The 27,441-nt window shown below is 31.2% G+C and overlaps 1 long non-coding RNA gene across 1 annotated transcript in view; it reads right to left on the bottom strand.

The window, feature by feature from the left end:
* Positions 1-27,441, bottom strand: part of LOC147073656 (uncharacterized) — a 174,542-nt gene that overhangs the window by 24,428 nt on the left and 122,673 nt on the right. The gene's annotated exons all lie outside the window — the stretch shown is intronic.

The following is a 27,441-nucleotide window of genomic DNA, read 5'->3' as shown; positions in this document are numbered from 1 at the left end:
TATTCTAAAGAAGGGAATTTCCCATTGGTTAAATATAACAAAAAAAAAATTATAAATAAATAACTACCGGCATTTACTGCGGTGCAATTAAAATAATATTGTATAGGTACTACTAGTGTTTACGTAGATCTATGAAAAGTTTTAGAAATAATTTTACTACGACAAGTGATGCATCAAAATACAAAATATACAGAAAGCCAATGGGACAACTTTGTAATTTTACTTTGACAGTTAATAGTGTAATAAGTGATGATATATCTTATCAGTTACAATTTTACTTTTATTTTGATTCTGTAAGTACTTTTTCATTGTATGTATATTTATAAAATATCGAATTAATCTCCGTATATTAGTTAAATATTATAATTAAACCAGAGGTTGATTGCAAAGTCGTTTATATTAATCAGCAACCATTTTTGTCTACAATGCTACGAGTAACATTTTAAAACAATTTTAAAAACGTTTTATTTTACTATTCGTGTTACTATGTATATACTTATGTATTTACTTGACAGTTTTGCAAAATGACCAAATATGGAGGTTACCAACTTTTTAGCCCCATTAGTGTAAGTAAATACATTGAATATATTTCACTAATAAACTTCCCGACAAAGACAAATTAGTGCCTTATGTATGGTCTACAAGGGTTGCATTGTTATAATATGGTGATAAGAATGTATATGGCAGAATCACAGGGTGCTGAGATTGAGATGATAAAGAAGATTCACTACCGAGTACCGACAGCATTTTTTATGGTATCACATGTGTGGCACCCCCGTATGGACCCCATTTGGGGATGTTTCTGTGTATCTGGAGAGGCCCAAATCGGTATCAAACCCAACAAATAGTAAAGCGCTGATTACGAAAATAAATAATAATAACAGAGCCAAGTCGGCAATGCCAAGAGTAGAGCAAGAGTAGATTATAACCGTTGAAGATTTGCAACGTCGTTTTTTTTTCGACGACGGCTTTCGTTGGAAAAAAAACACAAGATAGCGGGCAGAACGCTACAAACAGATAAATCGCAAACACGCCAATTTCATCCTCCGTAAAATTAAATTATTAAAAATGTAACTATTATATAATATTAACGTAAATATACCTTGCCGTTTTCAAAACAATTCCGGTGTGTTATCTGTTCACCTCCACATCCCGAATCCACACGAAAAACTAGACAACAAAATGAAAGTGACAGTTTGAAATTCACTTTCCAAAATGGAGGGAAGTGTTACATGATATCCATAATATGCTATAACTAATAAGCAGATATTATATTATACTAAAATGAATAAGAATAAAATTGTTAATTAGTAGGAGGAATTTGGTGAACTAAACATAATCCAAAGTAATAAATTATCTCAACACAGTTAGACGAAGTTTTCGATTGGACGCTGTCAAAACGGAGGATTCTTTTGATACCCAAGTTGCAATGGTTGGATTGCGTAATCCAGGATATGCAAGCAATTAGCATTTCACATTGACGGAGGATAGCAAAGAATAGATTGGAATTATGAATTGGAACTAGAAGAATCTAGGACTCATACATTATTTCGGTAAGTAGTGTTAACAAAGAAGATGTATACATTGTGTATATTTGATATTGCATCGAAAAAAGTTTTAACAAAAAGTTTAATTCAAATTCAAATGTAAAGTGTTCATCTCCTCTGATGTGTAATACTTGCGACATCATAGAGCGTGACTCAATTGTTGAATATACGACAATCAGAAAAATACTTTTTCAGGACGCCAGAGGAAGAAAAGAAAAACTCGTTAGCAGGGAAAATGTAACGAAAATTATTATATGCGGCCGAGGCTCTTGCATTTTATGCTGTTATCGAATTTAATAATAAAAATCATTTTTGCAAGTTAAATCTTGTTTACCCCATTCAAAATGTATTTTAACTATTGTAAATTCCAATGATAAGATATCGTAAAATGATACTTACTTGATTATAATTCTAATATAATTCTAGTAAATACATGGAAATAAACTACAATATTATAGAGTAAGTACCTACCATTTTATTAACAAATATATCAATACATCATCGGATGAAAACATGTCTCAAAGATGATTCCGTAATACTTGGAATCAGCTTGAAAAACCCATCACATAGTAGTTAGATAATTTAGACCGATTTTTTAAAATATAATATTAGGTATTGATATCAATTCTCATTATATAATATGCCTGAATTCTCCATCTAAAGTATTTAACGACGATCATTATATTTTGTAATTTTAATGCTCCAACAAGTAAATACATTTTTGCCCTGCAACAAGTAATTCAACGAGTTTTGGCCTTTCTGTAAAGAGAAACACACATCGATGATTTGGCGAAAAGACACTGAACTGCCTTTCACCTGTCTTCCCTCCTAGGCTCTACCGGCCAAAACTCGAAGCTAATGTTGCGCCCGAATTCTCAATTGGCAAAAAAGTTATTCTAAGAAATAGCCCGTTCCGAAAATGGGTTAATAACCCGAAACAGCTGTCGATATCATTCAGATATCATATAATTAACAACAAAACTTTCTTTCAAAGCCACAAGCCTTAAAACTTAAGGTGGGTAAAGAATATAAATGATGTAATGTAGAATTATTGGTCACTCACAACGACAAAAAAGTGCCCGTGACCGCATTATAATTATGATTAAATATACTTTGACCTGTGTTTTATTTTATATCTATAAACGTTAATATTCTATCTTGTATAAAATTTTCAATATCCCTGTTAGATTTTGATTCTAAAAAAATTAAACAAAATTATATATCTGAAATCCTAAATATTATTCCGAGCATACCAGCATAATAATTATACCTACATAATATTATTATATTATATTAATACAAATTGTAATTTAAAGACGAGATTATTTTAATCCTTAGAGAATTTTTGCTCAATATAATGATTTATATTCTTGCTTTTATCAAAATGTAAGAGTAAAATTTACAATTGGTATTAGAACCACATTTTGAATTACAATCAATCTTTATATTTCTATTAAAATATGTTCAACTCATATTCAGAAATGTTTAATATATTATTATTATACAATAAAAAAATGTCACCATTCTCTAAAACACACAATCCTTTTAAGATCATAAAATCTACTTACTGTGCAGCTATTTTTATCTCACTTTACTTACACCTTTTTTGTTATTTGAAAAAAAAATCGCCATAAAGACAAATACGCAAAAAAATACGAAAACATTCTCGCGTGTGAACAGCATAGGTCTAAGCGGAAAAATATGTTTCATATTCCAAAGGAAAGCACCGAAAGATTTCACGGAAAGCATTTTTTTTCACAAAGGATTTCAAATTTTGAATGACTGCGCTATTCATATTTAGAACAAGATAGAGCTTAGAATGTTGCTATGAATGAAAAACAAAAGATGAACTATCAAATCAGAGAAGCTTTCTCAATCTTGCACGGTCAGTTTTTACATCACAATGTTATTAGTTAAAACTCCAAAACATTCTATATAGTATGTATCTAATGTCAAATGAATGACAAATGTTGAATGATTAAGTTTCCATAAAATAATGTAGGATTAGAACTATTATAAATAAAAAGAGGGGCAAGAAATCGGCTTTCTCATACAACTGAATGAAGCAGACCAATAATAGCCGATAACTTACTTGAAATTGCGACGCGATAAAAAAAAATTCAGGGCATGACGGAGGATTTACCTTGGTCATTATAAAGTACCCATATAACATAATGTTAACGTGGAAAATTTTTGGCAACTTTTTTTCACCATACCAGCCTGCTTCACCATACTTTCATATAACCTGCCGCCCCTAGATTAGGACCGTCAAAAAATATCGTTACGTATCAACTCAAAGATCTGATTGTTGCCACTAGATACAAATATAAAAACTTCTATACTACGCTTATCGTAATGCACAGCGTAACAACTGATAATTTGTTACTTTTTTGATTCGTATTTAAGAGATGCCGGTTTCGATTCTCGGTGAAGTCGCGCATACAAACTGGTCTCGACTGCAACACGTCAAACTTGTCGATGTTGGCATTCACAAAACACAATAACGTACTTCAGTGAAACGGCAAATAATTTTCAACAGCAGGTGCGACGAAATTTCTCACTAGTCGCTAATCGGTGACAGATAGCCGAGGTGTCCGCACGTCGATTTGTTTTGTCACGGCGTCGGATGAAAATATGCCTAAATCGTGTAAAGATGACTAAAAAACTTTACGTGTGTACTTAAAAAAGAAAATATGTCAATGAATATACTATTATTTTTAGTAATATAACAATAAACATAACATTAAATGGACGCGTGATGGATGTTTATGACAAATTATATTTTGTTCGGCACGCGTCATTTGCAAAATCCACGCATCGCCTAGCCACGATCATTTTAGACCATGCCTCAACTAGTATAGTACAGCCAATAAGTATAGCCTTAATGTATCGTCGCACAAATACTTAATGCAATATTGTTGGCTGAAAAAAGCTGTTGTCGCACGTATCAAATTTAACTCGATACGGGCTGCATATCGAACAAGACAAATATTTCAGTGGCGCATGTGCAGATGCCGCTGAGGCTCACGATTCATTGGTTTCTGATAACGGCGTAACTTCACTGTTGTGTCACTAGCTGTATGCGTGGAAGAGAGTTTCAACATTGCTGGCAGTTTGATTTATGGAAATGCTGCAGTCGAGACGATTTTATATGTGCGACTGGGCTAAATGTTTTTGTGATGTATTTTACTACTTTAATTGGCTTATATTACCTATTGTGCATTGTAAGTATTATGAGTGAATATGAGGATCTTATAAAAGATTGATGCTTTAAAAAAGTTTGAATAGTCACTCAGTTTTGGTGAACATTGCTTCAGAGTAGAAAAATTTACATGGGGTATGGCTAAGGAATGAAAATATGTATGAAATATTTTTCACATCAAACCATCGACGAAATGAAAAAAAAACAATACTTTGAAAAGTATATTTCGTCATCGATCTTACATAAAATATTCCAAACTGTATTCCACATACATTAATCACAAGCTAAAGCTTTAAAAAATAGAACTCGACATTTTGAATTTTGACTGACAACAGTCTTTTACGATTACTTAGAACAGACACGGTTTTAACTCGGTACGTAGGTATATTTTATCATAAATTTAAAACTGTACGTTTTGTAGGTCATGTAGATACGATAATAGTAACAAGTTGATTGCTAAGTTGCACGAATCATCTCAATACTACAACTAGGTAACCACTTTACAGGAGGAGGACTTTTAACTTTTGACATTTATTTGTTTTTTACCTGTAGATGATTATAAATATCTAACAAGTTTATAATAAAGCTTAGAAAGAATACTGTCATTATAATAGGTATTATTATATAATATTTTACAAGGCCTAATATGTCACATTTGCTTGTTATTTTGTAATTTTAATTAATTTAATTTTAGTCGATTATCGTTTTTAAGTACTTTTCTGTGGAGATAAAAATTCGCCGTTTTTACACAACAAAGTTTGTGGTGTACATATTGTATTTTCATTAAAATCTCGATTTCGCCAAAATGGTTGATTCGCTCTTTTTACAAAACACCGACGAAATGCTCTGACCGCTAAGCTATGTGAGTCTTATCAAATTGTGACGAAGTTAACTAATGTTTTACATACTTGAACTTGCTAATAACATTTTTTTTATTCAATTACGTATGTTTAACAAAGAATGTTATTTTCCTAAACTATGTGAATTATTCGTGGTATAAAAAAATGGTTTGTTAGATAACTATTATTTATTTTATGATTCGGTTGATACAATAACGATACCTGATCTGTTATTCGCTTCTATATAACATAATGCGATCGGTAGATCATTATAAATGACTCTAAAGGCTTCAAAAATAGATATTTACAGTCCTTACTCCTTAAATTTTCTAATAATTTAGTATATTATATAGTTACCCACTAAAAACAGCACTGAGTTATGTTATGAGATAACTAGTAACTTATTTCTTCAGCTTGAGAGTGAAAGAGCATATTTTAGGTAACCTAGGTCCACTCCGGGCTGTCGTACATGAAAACTGAACATTTTATTGTAACGATGAAAATAGTATCAAGAGAAATAATTACAGTAGGTATATTTTGTTTCTTTGATATTTCAATCCAATCAATTTTTCATTTGACATGATTTTTAAATAACTTTTAAACTTTTCATTACTAAGAAGTGTTTGCGATTTTTTTACTACTATTAAAATAACTATTTATGGATATCCATTAATAATACTATTTTATTTTTTTCAAATAGATTAAAAAGTGAAACTAAATCCGGTGATTTTTTGCATTTTGCAAAATATTTATCACTTAAAAAAACCAAAAGACAAATACTTATTACATATTAACAATATAATTTAAATACGATATTTTAAATGTGTTCAGCTTAAACATGTGACGGAAAGAAGTTTATTTGCAGAGACAAAGTCATAAGGATATTAACCAGTCCCTCGCAGTTCGGTGCGCAAGGCCATGAGTTCGATTCTCGGTGAGGTCACAATATATTTATGTGGTTTTCGCAAAGCCAAAGTATTTGTGATTGTTTCTCTTATATTACTATAATTATACACTACTGTCACTGGGACTCAAAGTATACTTTTTTTTTCTATTGTTAAGAAAAACAAACATAAATTAATAATAATGGCAAGAAAATAATTCTCTTTGTGTATTTTTATTGCATTTAGAACTTTTAAAACACGTTTCATGAAATCATTAAGGGGGGACATGCTCGTCGAAGGTCAAAATTGAGTTTTTATTGTATTTTCAAACCATGATCCTGGACACGTTACTGAGGTTTTTCAGAACTATGTGCTTAAGGGGAGACATGCTCAGCGTAGGTCAAAATGGAGCTTTTGTTCTATTTTCAAAGCATGATCCTGGACATACCTTAAACGTTGTAGATAATCTATTTATATAATTTTGAAGCCTTATTATCTTTTATAGTTACTTTAAACATTTGATGACTGCATAAAGTATTTTTATTACATAAAATAGTATTCTTTTAAACCTCTCGCTCTAATGTTAATGTTATCGCGATGAATAGTTTCCAATCCTAGTGTCCGAATGAATTTGAATTTACATGCGCCTGTCAATTACCTACGTGGTCGCAGCCATGATTTATTCTGGATCGGAACCATATTCTCCTGTCAAGCTTATTAGGCACCATTAGCGAGGGGTGCAAGACTAGTGAATGCGATCCCCAAAGCCGTAGAATTTTTCGGAGACGTGCTATGTATTCAAAATTTTATTTTTCTGTATAAAATTGTACTTACTTAACGGCCCACGTGCTCGTCGTAGGTCAAAATTGAGTTTTTATTGTATTTTCAAACCATGATCCTGGACACTCCTTAAACGTTGTAGATAATCTATTTATAAAATTTTGAAGCCTTATTATCCTTTATAGTTATTTTAAACATTTGATGACTGCATAAAGTATTTTTGTTACATAAAATAGTATTCTTTTAAACCTCTCGCTCTAATGTTTTAGAATATAGTCATATTTCGGTACATAACTATGCAGTGGTGTTAAGATTTTTTACATTTATTAATTTTTAAACGCATTTATAAAACCATTAGTATAATTTATGACGAGATAATTCTTGTAAAATATTCACGATAAACAATTATATTGATAATCTCTGTGATCCCAAATTTGACAAGAATTAGGCATTTAATTATTCAAAAAATCGGCAAGTTTAACACATTTGAAGATAATTCTAAAGATACTTATTATAAGCTATGTTTTTGACCATTCAAGTGTGATAAAGATCTTATGAATAATGATTGCTTTATAATAATTATTGACCTAAGAATAAGGTAGTATTTTTTTGAAATACGCCATTTTTTTTGTCATTCCCCAGTGGTTAAGCTACAACATACGGCCGTAGCCATAAATTGACAAACTATAATTGAAGTAGGGAGTAATTTTTGTCAAATTTGGGATCACAGAGATTATCAATATAATTTTTTATCGTGAATATTTTACAAAAATTATCTCGTAATAAATTATACTAATGGTTTTATAAATGCGTTTAAAAATTAATAAATGTAAAACACCACTGCATATTTATGTACCGAAATATGACTATATTCTAAAACATTAGAGCGAGAGGTTTAAAAGAATACTATTTTATGTAACAAAAATACTTTATGCAGTCATCAAATGTTTAAAATAACTATAAAGGATAATAAGGCTTCAAAATTATATAAATAGATTATCTACAACGTTTAAGGCACCCAGGATCATGGTTTGAAAATACAATAAAAACTCAATTTTGACCTACGACGAGCACGTGGGCCGTTAAGGTGAAGTGTTCACTGAGCCATTTTTAAAGAGGCACCTAGCGGAAAAATACGAAGCTTGCATTTTGAGATTTTTTTTTTGATAATTTACAATTTCAACTGTATTAATTAATAAATATGTATCTGAAAACATTAAAAAGAAAAATATTTTTTATTTTAAATCAAAGATAAACATACAATTGTAAAAAATGTAATAAAATGTGAATTTGTTGAATCGGATCGCACCCTATTATTACATATATTTTATGGTAAAATTTATTATTAAACTTGATCACTTAAGAGATTTTTGACTAATTCATAGTTTTAATATTTTTATAACTATTTTAAAAAACATCGATTTTTATAAAAAATATAAATGTGTATAACTTGAAATCCTTTTCATTTAAATCAAATCAAGCTTCAATATTGGGACTATAGATAAACAAAATTATATGTAATTTTAGGGTGCGGTCCGATTCAACAAATTCACATTTTATTACATTTTATTAAGCTTATCTTTAACTTAAAATAAAAAATATTTTTATTTTTAATGTTTTCAGGTACATATTTATTCATTAATACAGTTGAAATTGTAAATTATCAAAAAAATGTCTCAAATTGCAAGCTTCGTATTTTTCCACTAGGTGCACTTTTAAAAAAGGCTCAGTAAAGACTTCACCTTAATCTTAAAATATAGGGTAAGTAGAGTATATGCTTTATAACTTTGCACTCCGGTTCTGGGATGAAAATGATGTAATATATTCTAAAAATATCTGTTTTACATAATAAATATTACCTACTTATTTATTTATTACTACATATATTTATTAATCTAAGTGATTATCATGTTATCTAATTTTATTTGGGGTAATCAGGCAAATAGGCGTTTCAGTTAAGTAAATAATGCAAAAAAGGTGCAAAATTATAAAACGTATACTCTAGTTGTGTTGAATTGGCGTTTTTGGTGGCCAAACTATGGTAGTAACGTCTAGTCAAAAGGAAGAATTTATGCTTTCTTATTTACCACCTATTCAGTCATAATATCTGGGGCTGAGAAACAGAGGGCGGTAAGTCACAAAAGTGAAATTGTTCAGGGAAACAGTTTTAAAATTTAAAACTGCTTTGAATGGTAAAATATAACAAATGAGACAGACAATGACGGTTTTTTTATTTATGTATAAAAAAAATGTTTTTTTTGTTACATATCAAAATAAGTGTATCTTTTAATATAAAATAGCATTAAATGCGAAATAAGTAGTGGATTTACTTCACTCTGTTACTAAAAATGTTGCCAGCCAAATGAAAAACTTTAAAGCACAATGAAGTAAGTCCAACACTTTTCATATATTGTAGTCGATATGATTGTCACAATTTAGAAGCTTAATGCAATAAGTTACCCTGCTGCATTCTGTTTCAACAGGGTAGAGGACTTACTGCACATATTTATGATTTATCTTTAAAGGTACAATATTTTTGGATTTGTTGCAATCTGCTTCTCGTAGATGTTAGTCTCATTTAAAAATTGGCACCAAAACATCATTTTCAAAAAAAGTGGACTTACCGCCATCTGCTTCTGACCCCCAGATATGTAGTTTTAATAATGTATTTACTAAAGTAAGTTTTATCCAACTATGACATTTAAAATAAAGTATTTTCATTACAAAACATGAACGCTAAATTTGATCCGGAGACTTTTGGAATGCGTACGCAGCGATTTATTCACTCACTGCTGTGAAGAGGAGGGGAATGCGCGAAAAGTGATTTAATTTCACTCTCTGTTTCAGTAATATATCTCGGGAGAGGGATAGCTGTGGTCAACCGCGCCGGAGTTGGGAAGTCAGAACGCTTCCTCAGAATGCCTGAAATGAAACCGACCCTCCTCCTTCGTTTTCTTCGCCGTCGGCAGATGGCGGCGAAAAGTCCGCGATGACAACTGTGGTTATTGGATAAACTTTAAGTGACTGACTGCCTGGTTGAGTTTCAATTATTTTTTTGACGTGTGTAGAATATTATATTACTTCGATAAACTTTATAGAAATACATAACGGCAAACCTCACTCAACAAGATTAAATTAAAATAAGGGAAATGGCTTGATGTTGACACAGTGAAACTCATATTACTGGAAAGAGTAATGGCATATAATTAATCATTCACCATAATCCATTGAGTAATAACATTTTAATAAACTATTTCTTTTACTCAACGAATAATACACAAGATTTGATAATGTAACATTATATATATTGAATATAGATAATTTAAAAATATCTTATGCATATACTCGTACCTACTAGAAAAAAACTACCCGACGAGACTTGTACCTATAACCTTTGAATTCGTGCCAGTTTGCTTTTCCAATTAATCTAAATTAACTAAAGAGTGATCGGTGACTTCGGTTAGTAATTGAGGCATTTAATTGATACCTACCTTGATTTAATATGCAAAAACCAATAGCCAACATTGTAATGCAATTTTATAAGCATTTCATGTAAGAATGCCCGTAAATGAATTGGAAAAGCACACTGCTGTGAATCCAGCATTAACAGATTCAATTTCCGTCGGGTGTTGTATTTTTTTTTCTAGAATTTTTTTTTCTAGTGGGTTTATGCATGAGATTTTTTCAAATTTGGTATGTATCACGCCAATTGGAGGTACTTCAAATCAAGATTTTAATAACATTATATAATTTAGAAAAACACTTTCTGAGAGAGTATATTATAACTTATAACCAATAGAAAAAATCTTTTTTTCGAAAAAAGTAAGCCACCCGGCCGGGAATCGAACCCAGCATCTCCATGGATAAACGCCCCAATATTTTAATATTACAGTATACTCAATATCAGATAAGAGAGTATGAGAATGGTTGCATAATGGTGGAAATTCATATCAGATTTTTTTTTGTATTTCCTTAATCAGTTGCGACGAATGTCAGCAAATTGATTCAAGGTAGATAGATGAGGGTGGTGCAAGTGAATTTATAAATTCACGAAATTTTTGCGTACTTAGGTGAAATAATACCCAATAATGCATTATCCGACATACCTTGATGTCGCATTATTATGCTAGCAACAATAATTCATTATATATATATATATATATGATATCACTCTTTGAAAATGTGTATTTTTGTGTCTGATATCTTAATCGTCTTTATATCTGACGGTTTAGTCATTAGTTGAGAGGAGTAGAGATAAATAGCATTACTAATTGCTGCAAAATAAAGCAGAATAAAGAAGATTTTCAGGGTCCATCACTAATGAATACGTGTATTAAATAAGGCTCTAAGTACCAAAAAGTAGTATTGCCTGTAGTCACAAAATACCGAGTCATTGCAGTAAAATTTCATGAAGCAGGCCTTTTGAAAAATGTAGTTTTACAGTGTGCCGCAATCACGGCAGCTTCTATAATTTTAGGTACGAGTACCATCGTCGGCTATTTTATATCGAATGCCGTTGACCACTGCAGTGCTACTTACACCATTATAAATAAAACACGCGAACGGACTTACAACGTCGACAGGTTTAATTATTTTGCTGTATTTTTTTGACTTGCTTGAGGCACTTAGACTATAGTTGAAGTTATTGGCGTTGGTATGTAGAACATGTTTCTATAAAAATGTCAGTTTTTATTTTTTTGGTACTTAGCGCCTTATTTAATACACGTATTCACTTGTTGTCAAACTATTATTGAATATAGTTAATCTACACGGTAAAGGTACTACTCATTCTATATCTATGAAATGTATTTTCTTAATTATTACTGTACGCACAATTTGTAGTGACGCCGGCATGTTGAAAAAATAAAGAAAAATTTACAAAAAAAAAAAACAATTCATTGGTTTTGTTGAATTGATTGAAGGTTCCCTGGTAGTTTAAGGGCGTGTTGAATCCATCCGCTTGTTGGCTGAGAGAGGTCAAACGCAAAACTCAACCGAGTGAGCTGAATTGCTCAATGCTTTTATACCCCTGGATAATTTACACATTTATTTATTCAGTGCTTTTAACGAAAAGCTTGCCAGTCTCAACAAAACGCCTCTTTAGATGGAACCGAATGGTCATGAAGGAAATTGGAACTACGTGAAAAGAAAAACGTATGAATTCGTTGCATTTTTTACGAAGTAGTTAAATAAAGTATAGTACTGGCTTCGTTTATGTCTACAGAAATCATTACATGGGTAAATAAATAAATAATATATTCTTTCTGTTGAAATTGTATGATGGTGGCATGGTAAAACCCAATGAAAATAGACATTGTTTTAATATAATTTATATCCACACAGTTCCTATAAAACATTTTTTTATTAAAAAAAAAATATAAACAGGTTTTATGATCCATATTTATTTTGATTTTTATACTTTATCATGGTAAATCGTAATAACTAAAAATTATCATTAATATATTTTAATATAATTTTTATTTTATTTAGGTAGTCTATCAAGTGGATATTTTGGTAAGTGGCCATATCTTGGCGAAACGCCTCATATTATACACATTGACTGCTGACTAGATAATTACTTTTTTATTGATACATTTAAATATCATGCTAATTATATCGAATGGCCACCTAATTGTTACGCGCTAGGTGCGTCTTTAGGGTCCAATGTATTAAGGTTATTAGCTAATTTATTCACAAGAATGACAGATGCATATCTAGATAGTTTAATGAATAAGTGCATTATCCTAGACAGGAAAGATGCGAATTCATAACTCACTCTTTTTTTAGGGTTTTTTTATAAGTATGTTTCAAGGATTTGGAAATCTTATATATTTTAAATAAATCAATATTTAAAATATATTAGTGTGTTCATATCTGTTTAACCTATAAGTATTAAAATATTATAGAAAAGTTGTTAATATAAATAAAGTTCTAGCTATAAAATAGTCAAGTGAACGACTTCCAAATGATTTTTTGACAGATCGTATATTACGAAATTGCAGAATACATTAATGTAATATGTAATATTATGATGTGTTATTAGATCGGAAACTCTCTCAGTTGAGAATATAATATTGAAATAAAAGTGTCAAACCATCAACAAATAAAATGCGTATGTTCATTAAAATTACTTAGTGATAATAAGTATTATACATTGCATCCGTATAAGTACACTGAAAAAAATAATGTGTCACAATTATTTTCGATTTTTTAAAATTTGAATTTAAAATACAACGTAATGTAATGTCACAGTCAAAAGCGCTAAATTTTATGATTAATCGAACTTAAATGTCTAAAAATAATTCTCAGTTATTATTATGTAAATTTTCTGTAAGATTATTAAAGAAAAGTACTTATAAAGTATTTAAAAAAGTGAGTAATATAAATCTTTCATTCTGTCAGAAGCAGAACTTTGCGTCTGTGTTTGTGTGTAGAATTCTTACCAATGTTGGTTGAATGTAAACCAAAGCAAAATTTATGAGAGATTTCGATTCTCTTCAGCAATTAGTAACCGGTGACTTGTGATAATCTATCACAATTTTCTTAGAAAAGACGCAGTGTCTAGTCATAAAATTTTGTCTATTTAATTGCCCTGGGTAAAAAAGTATCAACCCTAATTTTGATTAAAATTTAATTAAGTATCTATATCATCTATGAGCTTCGCCTTCATGGTTTTAACCACCTTAAAACTGTTTTTAAATTAGACTGATGAGAATATTTTATAACTATTGTATTAGTTTAATATTTATATTGTAAATAGTGTCAACAAAAATAATTGTTGGTAGGAGTTGATTTGAAATCTGTGTGTATGAGCAACCAAATGTTGATAAATTAGTTTACAAATAATCGGTATGACACGATTTAAAAAAACTTACCTATTCAAATTCCGTATGTTTTGGTTTATGTAAAAAATATAAACTTCTGCTATTTTAATTATGCAATCGATGTTGCATTAAAAGATGCCTGGATTTAATATATGATTAAAGTTACTTTTAATCCAGTACCTATAATATATATACTTACAAATTAACTAACGAAAAGTATTTTCCCTACTTACTCATTAATTAAAAAAACTTAATGCCACTGGACAAAATAACTCACGTTCACTTCTACTGATGTCAATAATGTCTGAAATTTTAAATTACTTTAAATTAATTAACATTAATTTTAATTACTTAAAAAATGTAACAACAATGAAAAAAAAGAAAAATTAATACATTTTTAAAACGTCAATATATCAAATATTAGTTTTGGTCCCTTATATGCTGAGACTACCGGAAACTAGCTAAAAAATAGATCCGGCTTGGCTTAAAGATTTTTTTTATCATTATAATCTTACTGATAAGTTAAAAAGGATTTTTTTCTTTAATAAAAGATAATAAATGATCGTCATGTATAACCATGTTGTTTGATGTATAAAAGTAAGCACCTACTGAAATTCTAGTAGGTTTGGTAAAACTATAAACACGTTTTAAGAATTTATTATAATGTTTCACGTTATAAGTTTTAGAATAATTTTCGGTTGGAAGGTATCTTAATGGTTTACATTGACAAATTTTCCGCTAGATGGTGCCGTAAATTCTTATATAAAATTTAAATTCAATTATTGCACAATAATTTCGTTTATTTGCTACTGATACCTTCTGCTTATTTATTTGACCCTTTGGGAGTGATACTGAGTCCATTATAATAATTAAAAATTCCTTTTGCAAAGTCTGTTAAAATTATGTATGTTTTTATCCTTTTGTAGTATTTCTGACATATAACAAAATATCATTATATTACCAACGTCAACTGAATAGATTTTACAATTCACTAACATAATATAATCATAATATGTCTATTGTGTAGTAGAATTTAGGATAAGTTAGCATGTTAGGATCCTGATTCTGATGTGCAGTGTAAATTAGGGTGCTTATTATTATTTATTTGTGTGATACTGCTAATGATCTTTGAAATAGTATAAGTCGTTTATTTTTTCAAGGTGCATAATTAAATAACCATTGGCAATGCCAATCGGAAGGCGACTAGCTGTTCAACGGAATAGTTTTGAATAACTTGTGTAGAACACAATTGAAGTACGGATATCTGGGCGGCGTTTGAGATTAATGAAATACCTGAAGACGTACGCACGTTATAATATGACAAACAATCGGTTGAATGATGGAAAATAGAAAACTACTCTCCTGATTATTTAGGCGCCAAATTAAAACTAATTATGGTCGCAGTCAGTGACGGAAGTTATATAAATTCCAGGAGTAACGAAAATGGCTGCCAATCGATCACTATAGCCACATACAATACAACAAGACTCTTCAGTGACGTAAAACTTATCAAAATATTTTGGCATGGAATTATCAATATGGAAATGTATTATATTACAAAATTGTGTTGCAAATTCTCACACAAGTGGTGACATATTGTGTAATAAATATGAAATGAAAAATAAATATTTAAAATACAATACAATCATTTATTATCGAAACAGAAAGTGATTGCATTTGAAATTCGAGTAAATATTAAAATATTTTTAATTATTGTACTACGTTAAATCGATGTTATCATTCACATATTATTAGAAGGAGGCAAGCATAGAATTTTCAACTTAATTAAAAATATACAGTTTTCATAAAAACATTATTCAACTGAAAGTTATTGCTTCGGGGCAGTCACATAAGACTGAAATTGGCACGCACCTAGTATGCTTCCATTGAGTGTAATTTTTTTAAATTCTCTTGCGAGAAATGAGCTAAAAATGGTATTACTATAAAACTATAAAAAAGAGTGTTTACGTTAAACACTTGAACTCAGTGTAGAAATCGTCTCGTTTGCCGTATAACACGGCATTTTCCCTCTTTTTCATATCACATAGTTTTTATCTTTACGGTGTTGTCAAATCATCTAATGTTGATCGATATTTAAGTACGATGTGATTCCAGATTCCACCGATTATTGGATATCAGAATGATATTCTTGAATTACCATTGGTTAATACTATTTGAAGTATGCAGATGATGCAGTCGTGTTTGACTCGACGATCAAACGGCTGGAGGCAACCGTGAACAGGCTCGCCGCGAACTCGAAACGTCTGGGTCTTCATCCGAATGCGTCTAAGATCAAACCCATGTGCAATTCTGCATGCATTGATGCTGAAATTTTTCTCTGCAGGTTTCCGGTTTGCCCATCGAGCTGGTATCCAGGTTCAAATACTTGAGTGCCACGGTTGCCAACGGTGGTGGTATTTCTAGTGAACTTGGAATCCGCGTGTATATGGCGGGGTCTGCAATCAGCCAACTTGGAGTTGCATGCAGGTCAAAGCTGTATTCTGTGACGACCAAATGCCGTTTGTTTAACGCGTGCGTGCTACCTGTGCTCCTGTATGGCTGTGAAACATGGCATCTTACTAAACTTCGAAGGTTTCGACTTTTGAGCTTTGAGAATCGATGTCTCCGCCGAACCTTAGGAGTTCACAGGCTGGGGCATGTGTTTCGGATGCCGCCAAAGAGTGCGATACTTAGTACCCTTGTGGCACAGCCTCAGGTTTCATCGTCGTGGCTAGCCTTCCCTCACCTTGCAGTGGTGCTACAAAAGCGATCTACGCGCTGTAGGTCTGGATGGCGAGAAGCGCAAGAGTTGGCGATCGATAGAGGGAAGTGGCACGAACTTGTGCTTGCCCTATGCCCCCCTATGCTGGGTCGTGACAGGGTGAAAGAAGAAAAAGAATACTAATACAAACTAACAGTTTTAAAAAATTGCAATTTATTGGTTTGCGTCCACAATAATAGTTTTCTTCCACATACTTATATATATATTTTTAAAAGTGTCACTCATCCGATTACCGGAATGGTGCAATTGGTTAACCAAAAGATACAATATATTGGTATCCTACACCCACGTTGGCCGCGCGGCTTAAGCGTTGGACTATCACGCCGTGGGTCCCAGGTTCGAATCCTGGGTCTGGCAAGTATAAATATTGTTTTTCAATTTGTGTGTGAGTCAGGGTATGGACCTAATAGGTTGAGCAAGTGGCTGACATCCATTTCTCGTAAAAAAACAAAAATCTGTTATTACAAACCTCTACTCTGTGGAGGCCCATATGATCCTATTAGGATCGGACATGGTCGGAATGGAAATGGTATACTAGCTGCCTCTGATTTGTCAAGTCAACAATAAAGGTTTTTTATCACAGATCACTTACGGGTATATATTTTATAAAAAAACAAATATTATTAAAACAATGTTTAAATGTTTTATAAAATGACATAAGCGGTTTTTTTGTCCTGAGCAATAGTTATTATTTCTTGAAGACGCATTGTTTATACTTGATTATGTAATGATCCTCCGATGTGTAAGGAGATAATTGGAAACTTCAACAACAGCTCACGAAAGTGCTGGGGGGCCACATAAAAAGGTTGTTTGCCGCTTGCCTAATGGAAGGTAAAGTGTGCTGCTTAAAGCAATTTTATGTTTTATAAACAAACCATTTAACTCGTGACAGGTTGATGTATTTTGCAAAATTGCGCCCTACGTGCCCAAGATAAGCCCTCCCCCAGTACACCCGGTTCTCGATTAAGAGTAGGAAAATAAAGGTGGAAGGATAATAGAATATGTAAAAAATGTGTACCCACTCTTTGATCTTTGTAAGCAGTTTCACCGAAAATGCGCGACTGCAAAAAAAACGCAAGTGTTGCTCGAAAAAAACGACTTATAATAATAACTTAGGTGTTCTTTTTCCGAGTGAGTTTTATGTACATATTTTTTCTTATGTTTCCTCTTTAACCGGAGTTTAGCGAGATATCAGATTTTAGATATAAGAGATTGGTCTCGGAGTCAGCCACTCGGAAGGATAAAGCGTTTAGACATACCCAGTCTTTTAGATTATTTGCCTATAAGGTTTGCCTTCTGCGTTTACTCTATTCACTTCACTTTACGTTTAAAAAATAACACCACTGACTTTTATAATACTCGTATTATTTTGATTAAAATTGCAGTACAAATATAAAATTCATGCATTATGGACTTATATAATTTGGAATAACCACCGAAATACACATTGTACTCGTAGAAAAAAAAATTGAAAGGTTGAAATATCGTAAGCTTTCTTTTTATTCCGGTCCCATGATCATGACGTACATAAGTAAGTATTATATTAAGTTGTACTACTAATGTCTCGTCAGGCAGGACGGTCATGCGTGCATGCAGGCATGCAGGCAGCGTGGGTCAAAATGGAGCTTTTTTTCTATTTTTAAAGCATGATCCTGGACATACCTTAAACGTTTTAGATAATCTATTTATATCATTTTGAAGCCTTATTATCCGTTATATTTATATTAAACATTTGATGACTGCATAAAGTATTTTTATTATATAAAATAGCATTCTTTTAAACCTCTCAAATTATATTATATAACGTTATTGAGCTTTTTAAATCTCCTACGTAACCATTTTTTTCAAATGTTTTTTTTAAATACGACATTAGAGCATTTACACACAATCGATAATGACGAGCCTTCCCATCAGCTGTTATTTAGGTTAATCAAAATATCTGCAAATTTACAAATAAATGAATTTCTGTGCTCATTTATGTGCTTACATCGCAGAGGTACTCAGAGCGCACAGAACGACTAAACGGAAGCTACAAAACTCGCTGGATCAACAAATAAATTAGTTTAAGGCTATACCTCAATTGAGGCATGGCTTAAAAAGATCGTGGCTAGGCAATGCGCGGATTTCGGGTCGCGTATGCAAATGACGCATGCCAAACGAAATTTGTCATATAAATCCAAAATGCGTCCATTTATTGTTCTGTTTATTGTTCTATTAGTAACAATAATAATATATTCATTGTAATGTTTTCTTTTTCAAGTAAATGGATAACGTTTTTAGTCATCTTTACACGATTTAAGAATTAATACCCCCGTCGCCATCACGAAACAAATTGACGTATTGACGCCTCGACGTTCGCTCTCCGAATGCCAGCGATTCCAAAATTTTGTCGCGCCTATAGCTGAAAACTATTTGCCGTTTCACTGATGTATCGTCTTAAGGGACCGATACTAGTGAAATAAGCTAAGGGAGGTTTTCGTATATAAGTGGATTACCCCGGCTGATGATGATAAAAGTTTTGGTATCTAGTAGAAAATTTAAAATTGTATGCAATCACAGAATTTAATAGCTCAACACTGCATGAAAAGGCGCCTTTACTCAAGCTTATTTCTATTGATTGTTCCGTAAAATTGTACGTAATATAAAAATAGTTTTAAATAATTATTTTTCTTTGTTGAGAAAATCAAAACACTTGTGCACTTAATGACATTTCACTGTTGAAGTAATAAAAACGAGAAAAATCTTTTATATTCGAAAGTGTCCCAAGTCACTCAGCTAAAAAGCGTTCCGGAAGAGTAGACAGGACATAAAACCAGTCGTTATTTATGAGGCAGACCTCCTTCGGACACCTGCCGAAGGCTTCGAAGGAAGGGGCGGCTTCGACGGAGGGCGGGAGGCTGCGATCTGGCACTGACCGGAAAAACAAAAAAGCTTTCCCGGTGAAAAACGAAAAGGCAACTCGATAAATCACGGCCCAAAATGGTATTTATTCAACACGGATGTAATAACTTTGGTTAAGGTTGAGTTGTCTTTTTTGTTTGAATTAGCAGATTGAGTAAGACGTCGTACGGTTAGAAGTGATAAAAAGACCCCCAACGACACTCGTATTATTGTCATTTTATAAAATAAGTAAGTTTTAATTACGGGGTTTAATGGTGATTTATTTGTATTGAATAAGTGATTTCATACCACACTGTTAATAATAAATCATTTCTTCAAATATGATTTTCTCTAATGGGTATATAATATATCTGAAGTGTTTTCAAGTTATGTATGTTCAATATGGAATGTTACATTATCAATATCCTATGAATTATTCGTTGAATTAAAGAAATGGTTTGTTAAAAAATTTTAGCAAGTTCAAGTACCCAGTAGTTTAAATTGTCGCAATTAGATGGGAGGCTCGTAGCATAATTGGTTAAAGCGTATTGGCTCGATACCAGTGATTATACGGGTTCAAATACCGGCGAGCATCGTATTTTTTCAAATATATTTTTTTCTAATAGGTATATATCTGAGGTGTTTTCCAAATGGTTCATTTTACGAATATTGATACTTTATCATTTGGATTTACAACCCAGTATCGATCTAGGTCACCTTATAAAATGATGTTTTGTAACAGTGTATTTTACAAAAAAATGAATGGTAACCACTTGCTAGACATAATATTAATCTACAAGTCTATAGTTTGAATCCAAAGACACTTGTGAATTTTGAAATATTATCCGTGATAATTATCCGAGATCATCGGCTTATCAAGCGAATACTTTATTACTTGACCGTCCCAGACGATAAGTTTTGAAAGTTTCATCAACCAGTGGACAAATAGGGAGACAGAGAGATACTCCAGTTTTATTATTAGTATGTAATCACAGAACAGATAATAAATAATATAATTCCAATATGCTATTTATGGACCTATTCCATATACTACATTTTGATGCAGGGTTTTGAATGTGTGAGTGTCCTATGAAAATGAAAGACGTGCAAAAGTGTGTGTAATACATCAATATTAAATGAGCGTTAATGCATAAACCGTGAGCAGTTGTCAGTATTCGACGTATGATGTATTCTTGACATGTGTTTAAATTTATCCCGGATTCTTCCTTACTCGAGATCGGTTACCTGTTTCTCCTAACCCATTAGGTATTTTAGCTCCCATTATTTTTGAGTTCCCTGTATAATATACACATTGTAGGATTATATAATGTAGATTCGATGATTAAAAAGCTATTTTTTGTATGTACTCACATAATTCTAAAATCGTCCATCAGTCACCCAGATACTGAAAATAAGGGGAAAATTGTCGACAATATGTCCATGATGCATACTTGCAATTTTTCAGACATTGTGATGCTTGAAATTTGAAGACGTTGATGTTATAGGATAATCTTAGTTGACGTAGATAAAGAGCGTTGGCATGGTGCATCCATCAAGTGAATGAGCTTACTGAGGGTATCCTAAGAAAAGCATATAAAGATTTCTGTATTTCAGAGTGGTAACAATTCTCAGTCATGAGGAAACGAACACGTAGAAAGATAATTTAAAAAAATAATAAATAACTATTTTTACTACATAACGAATATGGGTTACAATTTTATTTATTTATTTTTCAATTTTACATATAGTAACATTACAAATTATTAATTTAAGACGTTCACAACATGTCATTTAAAAAAACAGATATTTTATTAAAACAGTATTGTATAAAATTTATTAAACAGGAGAAAAGTGTGAATACAAAACTATTTAAATTAGATACAAGAAAATACATCAAATGAGCTAAGCAGACCCTATTTTAAGAATTTATAAAACAATGCTCACTTATACTCATACTCACGTAGGTGGAATATGTCAATATCCGAAGTGATTTGGTTAAACAAAATTATTGTCATCCCAACATGAATTACTAACATCACAAACAGATGACGTCTCCGAAAAACAAAGTGCACACACTTTTAACTATAAATACTATGGACTATTGATATAATTAATTACAAAGATGGATATTATAATCGTAAAAATTAATAGCACGACTCCGTTTTATGGTATAATGTGATAAAAAATGTCAAAACATATTAAATTATTTTTTGGTTCTCTTGAAACCACTCAAATAAAATTCAAAGTGTTCAGAAAGTGGCAAACTGTCATTTGGTGACAGTACTTATCAATTTTATTTAATTACAATCTTCCCAATACAGTGAGTGAATGACAGATTAAACCCAAGATGATTTGAGCAAGATTTTAATATGTAAATAATATGACAGATTCATGATATATGAAAAAGTTATCTTCTAACACTAAAGTTATATAAATTGTTATTCAAATTAAGCAGCGTAAATTGTTTGAGTACAATATACAAACTTGTAGAATTATTCTTACAATAACAATATTATTTGGTATTAGTTTTCATGAGACTGCGCTGACAAATAAACTCCATTCATAAAGCTTTCACAAAAATATTATATAAAGAGTCTTTACTAGTAAATATCATTTTTCTCCTTTCCAATGGTAATAATACTGACAATATATAAATATCATATTTTCTTAATAATAATAAATAATAGCTGAATATTGAGTCACGAATGCGGCACGAAAATAAAACATATCTAGGAAAATAGGCTCACAAATGAAATAAAATAATAATAACTATTACGTACTTGTAAATGGGATCTTTTGTATTACGATTAAGGGAAGGAGATTGCTGTTTATTATTTGTAAGTAATAATATTGTAGTAGGAAATATATTTCTTCTAGCATCAAGATTGGAAGTGATAATAATTTTATTTCTAGTTAAAGGTTTTGTTTCATAATTATTTATTGTTGATTAATAAAAGTGGTTATGAATTATGATCCTCAACCATGAGAGAACGTCCATGAAGATTAACGATAAGATAAAGTTACATAATTATGTTGAGGTGATTTCAAGGATGAAAAAAACTAAAGAAATAAATACAAGTAAATTGGCCTACTTTGGCCACATGGCTCAGTGCTGTACTTCGCCCTTATTTAGAGCAGCGATGGACAGGGAAAAAATAACCGGCCTCATTGCCAAAGTCCGATAACCGATATGATACAAAAGGAAGTTGAATTTTTGATAATGACATTTTTAAAAAGTTGTTTAGCTAAAATAAAATAAGAAATAACATACGTGAGTAGTTTGAAAAGTTTGGTTTTATGAAAAAAACTTTTTCGGCAAGAAAACTTATATTTTTAATTAACATAATATTATATAGTGTCATTTTAAGACATAATTTTGAAAAATAAATTAAACCGTTTAATTCAGGGCGGGGCAAATTTTTCGGTTGAAGGGCCAAAATTCAGGAATTAAAAATGAGCGGCGGGCCGCAAGTAAAATACCATTCTTATATGTACGCCCACGGTGGCCGCGCGGCTGAAGCGTTGGACTATCACGCCGTGGATCCCAGGTTCGAATCCTGGGTTTGACAAGTATACATATTGTTTTTCAATTTGTGTATGAATCAGGGTATGAACCTAATAGGTTGAGCAAGTGGCTGACATCCATTTCTCGTAAAAAAACAAAATCTGTTAATACAAACCTCTTCTCTGTGGAGGCCCATATGATCCTACTAGGATCGAACATGGTCGAAGAAAAGAGATATGTACACTATTTATTAACAAAAAAAAACAATCTAATAAGAGGAATGGAACAGTTTTACGTCTTTTAACATTTTTTTTAAATTCAGTTGTTAATTTTGTAGTTGAGAAAGGCGTTAAAAGATAAAAACGTGAATATTTTTCAAAAATATAATATTGCTCGCGGGCCGCAGAAAAATACGCGGTAGGCTGCGGTTTGCCCGTGCCTGGTTTAATAGAACAAAACAGTCATTGATGACATCCTGGTTAGACAAAAATTTCTTCATAACTAACGAGAATTTTAAATTCGCAGGAATATCACTGATTTTCTACTGGGACAGGCATATCATCACAAAGTGGTATACCCAATAAAGATGAAAAATACTATATTGTATATTATGATGGATTTGTTTTCAAAGTGTCTTTATTCTTATTATTATTATTGGTAACAATTATTATTGTTATACTATGAAAGAATTAATAAAATAAACATTATAAATAATAAAAATAACATCCCTCACCCTTTACAAAATAGTGTACAATAATACTTTTTTTTAGAAATTCGTAGATTTTATGGAGTGTAACAAATCAGACGTAGGCATTTCATTTACTGCAGAATGACAGCTGCTATTTCCTTTTGCTCGAATCAGAAAAGTTTTAATTTGTTGGGTGAATTAAGAATAAATCACTATATTCCATACGAATATAATAATAACCATATGTATTATACTTAATGATAGTAACATATTATTACACAATATTATAATTAGATCAAGAGAGAGTTTGAATGATGTATATAGTAATTTTTAGCTTGTTTTAAATTGTTTAAGATGTCACGGAGACTTGAAGCTTTCGAGATGTGGCTGTATAGACGCATCCTCAAAATTCCTTGGACTGACCGGGTGACAAATGTTGAAGTTCTCAATCGAATGGGGAAGGACCGAGAAGTTCTACGTAGTATCAAAACCAGGAAACTACAGTACCTCGGCCACATTATGAGAGGACAAAAATACAGCATTCCCCAACTTGTCATTCGAGGAAAGATCAATGGGAAGCGTAGCAGAGGACGGCGCCGCATTTCGTGGCTTAAGAACCTCCGTGATTGGTACGAGTGCAGCTCCACCGAACTGTTCCAGGTAGCAGACGACAAATATAAGATCGCCTTGATGGTGGCCGACCTCCGCTAGGGGATGGCACAATAAGAAGAAGACATAATTATTTGGTGTTTACTGTCAATTCTTATTGAAAATAACATTGAATTATGTAATTGAAGTAAAATACATTACTTTATGTTATATAACTAATTTCATTTAGTTTAATATTAAACAGGATTGATTTAGTCTGCTTTAAAGGGACATTGTTAAGTGGTAAACAACATACAATTATTTATACTGTTGTTGAACAACTTTACTTTGAACATGCGCAGTTTGTCATTTATTTTAGTGCGCACGAATTAAACAGGGTAAATGTAATTACTGTTACTAATATTGTATCCGACTGCTCTTACATGATGCATTTTGCATCGTGTTCTCTCATTTGGTATCGCTGCAACTGTCAAAGCTGACAGAAAATATGACATACTTAGCGCATCAACGATTGAGAGAAATCGATGTAATAGGCATTATGCAAGAGCAGTCAGAAATAATAAAGATAACAATAATTAAAATTACCCTATGTAATTCGTGCACAGTAGAATAAATCGCAATTTGCAATCTGCACAATTTCAAGATTAAATTGTTTCACTGTTATAGTAATCTAATTTATAAATTAATCAAATAATAAAATAACTTCAACAATCGTTCAATAGTATTATTAGATTAGTAGATAAGTACATAACAGAAGATAATTGCGGCTTTTATTTTTCAATGTTATTATTTTATTTATGTTAAAATCCTTTGCGGCCCGATACCTCAAATTGTTTAAATAAACAAAAATTAAAACGGTTTTATAATTACGTGTATTTATCACAAATAAAATTTTCAGTTTTTGGGGTGGTTATACGTATTAACCACTGTGCAACTAGAATAAAAAAAAAACATATATTTAACACCTAACACATAGCAACTAATTGTATGCAATTTAACATTATATAATGAATTGAAAGTACTTTTAATGAATTATACGCACTGTATATTACGGTTACATAATAAACAGTACTTTGGTGTTTTAAATATAGTGTAATTTAGGCATACATCTGTTGTAACCGTTTTTAGATCGTGAACTTTATTTTTAATACATATTATATGACTGTATAGTTTATCAATATAAAAATGTGGTTACTTAAAACTAGATGGCAATGGCAGCACATAAATAAAAGCAGGTGGTTTCTCAGTGAAACCACTGGGCAACAAAGGGTTATTTATTTTTATGCCACATCGCAATGTTTTCCTTGAATGTAGTTATCGCTACGTTAATTTAATTATGTGAACGTCTTTGGGGATTTAATAAAAAATGATTTACATACAAATAATGAAATATTTGGATGAGGCCTTCACCCGAAGAGGGGTTCAAACAAACTAATTACATACCATTGCTCAATTTATAAACATTATTTAATAGTATTATATACAAAAAATATATTCATAGGTTATAATTATAATATATTCATTAGATATAGTCATTTAACTGTCATTTACTTTTGTTTGTAAGAAATAAAAAGGCTTTTTATTATTTATGTATTATTATAATGAAATATTTACAAAACGGCGACATTTTTTCGTTTTTTTTCCTAATCTGGGGGCTCTTTATCACGGGTCTATGACGATTTGGCATCGGACAACTGGACCCCACGGAATTCGAAAATAAATAGACGTTAGGTACTTAAAAAAAATATTCAATATTATTATTTATACTTCAATGATTATATTATGATTTAATAGTTAGTAAGAATGTAAATATGCAGACGTGAACAATGATTTAATCGTGCATATGTTTAAGTTCCAACGAAAAAAGAGTTTTTTTATTTTATATAAAGCCTTAGGCATGGTAATTCTCAATCCGCGATAAAGAATACATTATGTTAAGAGTAAAATGAATTCAAATTACTAAGTAGTAGATAGAAACTGATTAAAATACTTCGTCTACACGTGTCTACGACAGTGCGGCGTCCAATTGTCCGGAGGCCAGTCGTCCCATTCCCCTTTATCACAACATATCGGTAAATTAGTCAGTGGCTACCACTGCTGTTTCATTACTACTGCATTACTGTCATTAGAATTTATGGCCTAGTTTAGTGTTAATAAGAGAAAGAAAAATTAAAATAAGTATTGAGTATATTTCACAAATTGCCACTGTAAACGGAACTAAGTAAAGATAAAATCTATTTTTAAAAAATGTCTCGCAGGATATCTGATATTATATTAAATCGTCTAAAAAATATTGTATTTTAGATTTTGACGAAAATGTATTATCAAATATTTTGGGCAAGACCTGTGTTAAAATAGTAAATACCAACATATAAATACAGTGTATAGGTTGATAAAAAGTATATATCGTAATATCATGAGACTATTTTAAATCAGCCATGAATCATGCATTATTATTTATTATATTTTACCATTAATCAAGCTTATAAATCCATAAAATTATTTTTTCTCTCTGTAAATTATCTGTCATATTATATTTAATAAACTCCTTATCAAAAGAGATAACGTGGATATACTATAATGATGTGAGAGGGTATTTAAAGAGGAAACAGTAACGAAAACGACGCATTTTCGTATGCCCACACTATTTTTATTCCCAAAACTTGTATCCCGGTGGCAAGAATAAATTATTATTAATGATGTACAAAAGTGTATTTTAAATAGAAATCTATGGAAGATAGTTTTATTTTGTTTCAAGATTTTTTTTATTTTTATTAATCACTTAGAGCGGAATGCAGAAACATTTCTCATAACTAAAATTTCCTTGGCAGAAAACACTATGCAGAAACATTGTCCTTAGTTAAGATCATTTCTATTGAAAATAATACCATATTTAAAAAT

Source organism: Rhyacophila brunnea, unplaced genomic scaffold (assembly GCF_057557595.1).
Source record: "Rhyacophila brunnea isolate RB1 unplaced genomic scaffold, BYU_Rbru_1.0 scaffold_17, whole genome shotgun sequence".
Lineage (NCBI taxonomy): Eukaryota > Metazoa > Arthropoda > Insecta > Trichoptera > Rhyacophilidae > Rhyacophila > Rhyacophila brunnea.
This window is presented reverse-complemented; position numbering and strand designations above follow the sequence as displayed.